Source organism: Dromiciops gliroides, chromosome 5 (assembly GCF_019393635.1).
Source record: "Dromiciops gliroides isolate mDroGli1 chromosome 5, mDroGli1.pri, whole genome shotgun sequence".
NCBI classification, from domain to species: Eukaryota; Metazoa; Chordata; class Mammalia; order Microbiotheria; family Microbiotheriidae; genus Dromiciops; species Dromiciops gliroides.
Window position 1 is genome coordinate 43,197,132 of NC_057865.1, and position 10,073 is coordinate 43,207,204.

The 10,073-nt window shown below is 38.3% G+C and overlaps 1 non-coding gene across 1 annotated transcript; it reads right to left on the reverse strand.

Moving 5' to 3' along the window:
* Positions 1–8,080: 8,080 nt before the first annotated feature.
* On the reverse strand, positions 8,081–8,187 carry LOC122730292. The gene has a single exon (XR_006353477.1). It is a non-coding gene; the product is annotated as a U6 spliceosomal RNA (small nuclear RNA).
* Between the last annotated feature and the right edge of the window lie 1,886 nt (positions 8,188–10,073).

The window sequence follows — 10,073 nt, forward strand, 5'->3', positions numbered from 1 at the left end:
CCCCCCAAAGCCCCTCCATTACATTAACAATATTGTTATAGTTATTAATATTACAAGTTAGAAATATAAAAATTGTAAAGCGGTACTTTAATTAAATATCTGCATTTCTTGGATTGCATAGTGTATGTTTAACATTTTTATTTTTATAATAAATTTATAATGATTTACAAATTCTTAATTTTATTTCAGTACAATACAAATTAAGAAAATTATTTGTGTAGATTGCTCTATAAAAGGAGGTGGGGCAATTTTTTTGGTTAAAAAAACCTGAGGGGTATTACTATGTAAAATTAGATAGATCACTGCTATATTTGATTGCTATTTATTTGCCCTTTCCTTTCTGTGCAACAGTGTGAATATCAGTCTTTCCATGACTTTGTAGAGAGGGCCCTCCCACTAAGTGGCCAAAAAAGTCTCATTACCTTTTATTCTCCCTGGCCATCACTAAAAGGAGGCTGGCATTGGGACATCAGACATTTATTTGGTCATCCTTGGGCCGATCTTGAGTTCTGTTTGTCCAGGTGATAGGACTGCCAGCTTGCTAGAGTTTACACTCTGCTGATGTAGCCTTTGAGCACCCAGGGTCACCTTAATACAAGATAAACAAGCAGGACTTGAAGGGAGGGAGGGAGGGAGGGACATAAAGCATGAGAATATCACTACTTTCTGATAAAGGCCTCATTTCTCAAATATATAAAGAACTGAGTCATATTTATAAGAATACAAGTCATTCCCCAATTGATAAATAGTTAAAGGATATGAACAGGCAATTCTATAGGCATATGAAAAAGTGTTCTAAATTACTACTGATTAGAAATATGCAAATTAAAACAACTCTGAGGTACCACCTCACACCTATCAGATTGGCTAATGTGAGAGAAAAGGAAAATGATAGGATGGAATGTGGAACAATTGGGACACTAATGCACTGTCGGTGAAGTGATCCAACCATTCTGGAGAACAATTTGGAACTATAACCAAAGGACAATCAAACTGTATACCCTTTGATCCAGCAATTATTAGGCCTGTATCCCAAAGAGATTAAAAGGAGGCGAGGGGGGGGGGTGGCATTTGTACAAAAATATTTATAGCAGCTCTTTTTATGGTGGGAAAGAATTGGAAACTGAAGGGATGTCCAACAAGTTGTGGTATATGATTGTGATGGAATACTAATGTACTATAAGAAATGATTAACTGGATGATTTAAAAAAGACCTGGAACTGGGCAGCTAGGTGGCTCAATAGAGCACCAGCCCTGGATTCAGGAGGACCTGAGTTCAAATCCGGCCTCAGACACTTAATACTTACTAGCTGTGTGACCCTGGGCAAGTCACTTAACCCCAATTGTCTCATTAAAAAAAAAAAAAGACCTGGAACTGATGCAAAGTGAAATGAGCAGAAGCAGGTGAACATTGTACACAATAACATCAATATTGTAAGATGATCATCTGTGAATGACTTACCTGTTCTCAGCACTACAATAATTCAAGACAATTCCAAAGGACTCAAGCTGAAAAATACTATCCACCTTGAGAAAAAAAAAATGGAGTTTGAATGCAGATTGAAACATAGTGTTTTTCACTTTATTGTCTTTGTGTTTTTTTTCTTTTGGTCTGTTTCTTCTTTCACAAAATAACTAGTATGGAAATATATTTTACATGATTCAATATACATATATAATCTATATCAAATTGTTTACCATCATAGGGAAAGAGGAGGTGAAAGAGAAGAAGTAAATTTTGAACTCAAATTTTTTTTTTAAAGAATGTTAAAGGGGCAGCTAGGTGGCGCAGTGGATAAAGCACCCACCCTGGATTCAGGAGGCCCTGAGTTCAAATTCAGCCTCAGACACTTGACACTTACTAGCTGTGTGACCTTGGGCAAGTAACTTAACCCTCACTGCCCCACCAAAATAAAATAAAATAGAAAAATAAAAGAATGTTTAAAAATTATCTTTCCATATAATTGGGAAAAAATAAAATTCTATTTTTTTTTTAAAAGGAATATTACTACTTTCTCATACTATAGAACAGAAAGAGATTAACTTGTCTCAGTTGGTATGCTGGCCATTGGTAGAGCCAAATATTTGAGCCTGCTACTTAATAAAAAGAAGAATGTTTGACATTTTTATTATAGGAAATTTGATTATAAAGCAGCAGGCCATTCAACTAAATCAGTAACCAGAGTTCTGATTTTATTTCTCTTTATTGTTTTACCCGGCTGTAACAGCTTGGCAAAGTTATACAATGCTTCACCCTGCTTAATCGGATCAGCCTGGGTTTTTCCCCCCAAGGTCACTTTGAGTTTTAATAATATGTGCTTGCTTTTTGTAGTTTTTAATATGTATTTTAAGCCTAGAGCATTTTTGGTAAGAATTTTTATCCTGGATTAGTAGACAAAGAAATGGGGAAGCTGAGGTGGTCCAGTGAGTTGCTTCAAGTTCACATTGTATCAAGGTCAAGGCTAAATTGAGCTTACTTCAAGTTCACATTGTATCAAGGTCAAGGCTAAATCAAATGCTTCTGATACTCAGCCATAGTCCTAATTAATAAGCACATTATGGTAATTTCTCCAAAAAAGAACTAGATGTCAAGTAGAGCATGGGGGTATTTAGCAGATCTTTTCTATTTGTGACAGCAGCCAGTTTCTAATGTTCATCGGTAGGTTTGCTGATTTCTCAGCTGCTAAATTATCATTTATCTCCCAGTGATTTCCAGCAAACAAATTAATTGTGGGAAAAGTGATGCAGATGAGGTTGTATTGTTCTTGATAAAGAGGAGACCCAAATGTTGTTGGTGGTGGTCTTTCACTCTTGAAGAGGACCAGTGACAAGACTCAAACATTGTTGTTCGTCCTTCACTCTTGAAGAGGACCAATGACAAGACCCAAATGTTGTTGTTCGTCCTTCACTCTTGAAGAGGACCAATGACAAGACCCAAATGTTGTTGTTCATCCTTCACTCTTGAAGAGGACCAATTTCAAGACTCAAACGTTGTTGTTCGTCCTTCACTCTTGAAGAGGACCAATGACAAGACCCAAATGTATAGGGCAGCAGAAGGCTAAAGTCAAATCCTGTCAGTTCCTAAGAAGAAAGGTTATCTTAAAACAACCATGTGCCCTGGAGCATGATTAATCCTCTTGTACCATGGGATTTCTCATTTTCAATGAACAAAATGGTTAATTGTTTAACAAACAGTTTAGAAGAGTTATATGCATCAGTTCCCTAGAGGGTCCATTTAAAATTTTAAAAAACTATTTCAGAGAATTTCAGAGTCGTGAGGGTCAGAAGAGACCTACCTTAGAGGTCATCTAATCCAGCCTGTATGTGACCAGGAATCTCCTCTATAATATGTCAGTTAAGTGGTTAACCAGCCCCAGCTAGACTAAACTCCATGACAGACCCACTGAGGCAGGCCATTTCACTTATGGTTAGCTCTAATTATTGGCAATGATTTTCTAATTTTGAGCCCAAAATATGCCTCTTTGCCACTTTCTGCCTGGTATTCTTAGTTCTACTCCCTGGGGTTAAGCAGATCAAGCCTTCTCCTCCTACACAATGGACCTTCTAATACTTCAGATCATGGGAGTTGGAAGGAACCTCAGGTCACCTAGTACAACCTCCTCGATTTTTTAAAATTTTGTTTAAATCAGTTTTTATTTATTTTAAACTTTCTTTTCTTTTCAAATTGAGTTCCAAATTCTCTCCCTCCCAAACGAATCCAAAGAAATTGGAGTCCATTCTCCATAGAGATCCTTGCAGTGGTGCCTTAAGCTTCTCCACCATCAATTGTCAATTTAATTCTGATCCATGGAAAATTGCTTATGGTGGTAATACAAATATTACCACCTTTCGTACCGACATGGCATCCTACAGCACGTTTCTGGGGCAGAAGTCTAAAGTGCTTTTGTGAAATTTCTCATTTTCCTTTACAATTTCCCAAAGTAGGGTTGCACTAACAATGAGGGAAGTGGTTTGTTTACTGCTAAAGGACTAGGAAGAATCATGGATGCTTGGGTCAGGAAGAAACCTTGATTAGTCACTTTGTTTATCCCCTTTACCTTCAGACAGAATTTTAGTTCAACTTCAGATGGGCAAAATCAGTTCCACAAAGATAATTCTATGACATACAAGTGTACAGTAGCCCTAGGGACTATTCTCAAGCAAGTAACCTAGGTTATCCACTCCTTAGAGTGGAGATATATACTAGTGGAAGGCCTTTAGCACATTGGGTGGACACCTATGGATAACTTTTTTTTTCTTTTTTTTTGGTGGGGCAATGAGGGTTAAGTGATTTGCCCAGGGTCACACAGCTAGTAAGTGTCAAGTGTCTGAGGCCAGATTTGAACTCAGATCCCCCTGAATTCAGGGCCAGTGCTTTATCCACTGTGCCATCTAGCTGCCCCCAATGGATAACTTTTATGAGGATATATACGAGAGGTGTATAGGGTGTACAGGTATGGATGGGCTACAATTTGCTTCAATGGAGAGAATTTCTAAATTAGAGATAACTTGGTGACACAAGCAGATGAAGCATTGGGCCTAGGATAAAGACCTGAGTTCAAATCTGGTCTCAGACGCTTAGTATTTGTGGGACCATGGACAAGTCACTCAACCTCTGTTTTTCTCAGTTTCCTCAAGTATAAAATAAAAATAATAATAGCATCTACTTCCCAGGGCTGCTGGGAGGATCCAATGAGACAATATTTGTAAAGTGTTTAGTGCATTGGTAGCACATAGTAGGCTGTCTGGTACATAATAGTCATTTAAAATGTTTGTTTCATTCCTTCTTTTCTTTTAAATTGATGAGATCTCAGAACCATTTAAGTATTTCAGTATCCTTATACAAGGTGTCCCAAAAGTCTTAGTGTAAACCTCTCAACTGCACTAAGACTTTTGGGACACCCTGTATGTATGCATACTTCTCTTCCCTTAAAACATGAAATCCTTCAGGATAGAGGGTTTTTTTTTTCATTCTTTGTATTCCCAGTGCCTAGCACATAGTAAGTGCTTGTTGATCAATTCAACATCAACATTTATTTGATACTCATGGAGTGCTGGGTTCTCTTGCTTCATTTCCCGACTAGCCTATGATCCATTTACTGCAAAGTCATTTTAAGCTTTGGAAAGTCAATATTGTATGAAGGGGATAGGATTAGACCTGAGCAGACATAGGTTTCAGTTCTGTGTTTGTTTTATGTCCCTTTAATCTTCCCCTATCTTAGTTGTCCCATTGGAATAATACGATACTAGTGATGTACGTATAAACATAACATGAGTTTGAACTAGTTAGAACACCTCACCAGGAAGGTATGACAGGTGGTTCCTGCCATAATCATCCAAGCCACTTTAATAGTACTTCCCAGTTATATAAGGTGCTTTATCATTTACAAAGCACTGTATAGACAGTATTTCATTTGATTCCCCCACAACTCTCTGGAGATAGGTAGTACACCTAATATTATAATTCCTGTCTTCCTGATGAAGAAAACTTACCTAGGCTTAGAGAGGTTAAATGATGACTTGCCTGTAGTCTTATAAAAAATCCAGGACTAGAATCTTGCTCCCCTGATTCCCAATCTCATGTGATTCCAAATCCACCATATAGATATAGATATCAATATAGATAGAGAGATAGATGGATGGATAGATATAAACACATATGTACGAGGTGGGCTAAAAGTCACAAAGGGGTTTCAATATTTAATAACTCCTTTTTTAAAAAATTTACAATACCATAGCATCATATGCAGTATAGATAGGAAATGAATTTACATTATGTGTGAAAAATCCAATCTTATAAAATGGTAAAAAATAAAGAAAGTGCAATTTTCAAAAAGTTATTAAAACATTGTGATTTTTGGCTCACCCTGTATATATGCATATAGTGTATATATATGTATGTGTGTGTGTGTATATATATGTACACATACACACATGTGTCTAATGGTTCTTTTTTTTCCAGGGCAATGAGGGTTAAGTGACTTGCCCAGGGTCACACAGCTAGTAACTGTCAAGTGGCTGAGGCTGGATTTGAACTCAGGTCCTCCTGAATCCAGGGCCAGTGATGTCTAATGGTTCTTAAGTTACTCCCCATTGACTGCCAGTGGAAAATTGCTCGTGATAATAATAACAGTATTATACACACACATACACATATTTGTATACATATCCCCCATATATATGTATATGCATTTATATAGATGTATATGTGTGTGTTTTTGTGTACTACCTCTGAGACCTTGGGCAAGTCGATTCACTACTGTCTGGCTCAGTTTCCTCATCTGTAAAACTGGGATATCAGCATCCATCTAACCCAGGGTTGTTGTAAGGATCAAATGAGATCATTGTAAAATACCTAGCATAGCGCCTGGCACAAAGTCAGTACTATAAAAACATTAGCTACTTTTTTATTATTGAGGCTATGTGGTACAGTGAAGGGCAGGTAGGTGGTTCAGTGGATAGAGTGCTGGGCCTGAAGTCAGGAAGACTCCTCTTCATGTGTTCAAATCTGGCCTCAGACACATAAAAATTGTGTGACCCTGGGCAAGTCACTTAAACACTGTTTGCCTCAGTTTCCTCATCTGTCAAATGAGCTGGAGAAGAAAATGGAAACCTCTCCAGTATCTCTGCCAAGAAAACCCCAAATGGGGTCATGAAGAGTCAGACACGACTAAAATGACTCAGCAACAATAAAGTGGTCCAGTGGAAAGAGTACTGGCTTTGGAGTTGAGAGGCGAATTGGAGGACCTGGATCCTGTCTCCGGTTCTCCACCTGTGTGATCTGTTTTGTTCTCTGTAAAAACAAGGTGATGGCTAAGGTTCCTTCTTGCTCTACATCTATATTTGGGTAACCGTGTAAGGTGTTTTGTCCTGAAGCAGACACTGTTTGGTTCTGCCCTCAGTAGAAATGAGGAAAGGAATGTGTTCAAACACATTCATCGTCATGAGGTGGAAAGTGTGGAAAGGACCCGTAGTGAGGTCATGAGAAGTGATGGGAATGCACACCTCAGCAGCCTCCAGTGATGAGATGCTTCTCCCTTCATCATCTCAAGGGCATGGGTTCTCTTGCCCCAGATCAGAATAACAATCTGTATTTTTAAAGTTATTAAAGAAGGACTTGCACAGTCATAAGTCTCTCTAGTCCCTTGTCACTGAGTACACCCTTCCCAGGCCCTTTGCTACATAACCCACCAAGAAAAAAGTTCCAGATGCCTGATAGCTTGCCTGATTTAAGCCCCCTGGCACATAGGATAAAGATAAGCAGTTTAGACTAAATGAAACTGCAAGAACATTCTTCTCAAGGAATTAGGAGCCTTGAAATAGATTAAAGTCTTGTGGAGAAAAGTTATTGAGCCACTTGATCCTTCCAAATACCCTCTGAGTCAGGTAAGTAAATATTATTTTATAATCGGATAGGAAAGAGTGGTTAGAAGAAGTATTGGGCGATTTTGCCCAGAAGTGACTGAAATGGTAACAAGGAGTCCATCAGGTGTCAGCAGTCTAGTTCCAACTTGGGAGGCTCTCAGAGTGATGCTGGAAAAGGGCAGTGGTCCCCTGATATAAGTAAAGCAATGCTGTGTGCCCTGCTGGGCTTCTTCCCAGAACAAAATGCTAATGATGTGATGGGAAGGAAGGGAGAGAGAGACCAGGAGAGCCTTCCTCTAATTGCTTTTAAAATACCCAGATTGTTATTCTCATCTGAGAGGCTGGTGTCAAGATGTCTTCTCTGCCCAGGGCTCACTCCTTAGCTCAGTTGGCTGCTTTCACCCAGTTACTGATCCTTGATGCACGTGCTTGGAACTTGAAACCTCAATAACCCTCGAGATTGGGATAGCAGAGCTCCCAGGAAACATCACCTCTTCCTTGAATGGACACTCTTTCTCCCAGAGTCCTGTGATCTCTTATATTTGTTTCCAAATTACAAAGCACTTTCACATATGGCTGGATGGTCAGTAAATCACCCAACGAGAAAACCCCAGTCTCTGTTTAGCAACCTTGAAACTACTATAGGCATATGGGGTTTTTTTTTGTTGTTGTTTTGTTTTTAGGTTGGTATTATAACATTTATTAAAATAATGCTATAAAAATGGAACACTTCACGAATTTGTGTGTCATCCTTGCGCAGGGGCCATGCTAATCTTCTCTGTATCGTTCCAATTTTAGTATATATGCTGCCAAAGTGATCACAGGCATATGGTTTTAAACCCTGTGTTACAGAATGAGGTCAGGTGTTGGACTTTATTCCCTCAGCACCCTAAACCCTCTTCACCCCTTGCTAAGGGGAGGGAAGAAGCCTTTTCTTGGTGTTAGAACACTAACAGGTAATTTTTTTCACATTCAGAAAGTAAACTGAAAAAAAAAAACCCAACCCAAAAACAACCACCACCACCCCACAGTGAATAGAAGAGAGCCTTTTGTTTTGTTTTGCTTTTTAATTTGCAACAACCATTTATTTTTTTCCAGTTGCATGTAAGGGTAGTTTTCAACATTCATTTTCATAAGATTTAGAGTTCCAAATTTTTCTTCCTCCCTCCCTTTCCTCCCCCCTCCACAAGACACCAACCAGGTTATATATGTGCAATCCACAGGTGCTCTATTTATCAGTTTTTTCTATGGGGGTGGATAGTATGCTTCGTCATTAGTCCCTTGGGATTGTCTTGGATCATTGTATTGCTGAGAGTAGTTAAGTCATTCACAATTAGAGAGCCTTTTTCTAATGGGGATTTCCAACACTGCATGGTTCTTTGCCTTTACCATATTGAATTGCTTTGAGTTCTTTTAGATAGATTTTTTTTAATAAGAGGAGGCAATATAGTATAATAGAGTTGGGCTTGGAATAAGGAGGTGCTGGATTCAAAACCTGTCTGATATTTCTTTGTTGGAAGAACCTGAGCAAGTCACTTGATCTCTATATGTCTCAGATTATTCCCTAGAATTTACCAACTCAGTCGTGAAAGGACCAACTGTGTCAATGGCAGAATTCTCACATGGGAAATGCCCCATGCTAAGGAAATCATTGATTCTTGCTTGTATTCTATGTGAATCTTAGACAACTTAGTATTTTATTAAATTAGCTGAAATAACTCTATGCCTTTCATGAATGTTGCAATGCTATTTCTTCTTTTTTAATTTTGAAGAGACTTCATTTTGGTTTTGTTTTTGCCTTAAATTATTTCCTTCATATTCCTTTATATCCCATTTATTTGAATTTCTGGCTGTACCTGACTTGGATCTATTATGGAACCATGGGCTCACAGGCATAGAAGTGACCTCAAGAGATTAGAAACAGACCTCTTTCAGAAAATATCAATCACTTCCCATGGAGACATTTAGGGAGCAAACTCTACCCTGGTAGAGAGCCATGCTCTTATGGCTATCATGAAATTCACAATCATTGCTAGCACATTGGGTAGATTCTGGCAAAGTAATCCCACTTCTCAAATTGTGTGTGTGTGACACTTAGTAAGTCACTTAACATCTCTGGGTCTCAGTTTCTTTAAATAGAAAATAAAGGAGTTTGGACCAGATGGCTTCTGAAATATGCCTTCCACCCTCACTTTTAAATCTATGATTTTATGATCCTGATATATGATACAGTAAAACCATTTTTCTTCAAGTAATATTTGCTTCTCTTTTTTAAGTCTTTATTTCTAAAATGTCCAGCTTAATACAGAGGTATGTATGTAACTTAAATTCCCCTGTTGCCAAATATGGCCTTTTGAAAGTTCCTTCCTGGTTCAATACCCACTTGTGTCAGTGTCTATACAAAATCACAGACTATTAGGTCCCACATATTGCTTCTCTCTGTAACCCCCTCCCCCCTCCCAAGATGAAATAGAAGTCCACACTGACTTTAAGCAGAACAAAGGCATGGCATTCATCTGTGACTTGTAGCTGGTGGAAAGTGGAACAAAGTTTACCACCTTTTTTAGCCCACACTAGTAAGCCAAGTCTTTTTTTATTTTCATAGAATATATTGTTATAGGGAAAGTTAAAAATAATTTCTTTACCACAGTACGATTCAACTTGGTTTATGTTTGAGGAAGCAGATTTATAGGGATATTTGCCTAGCT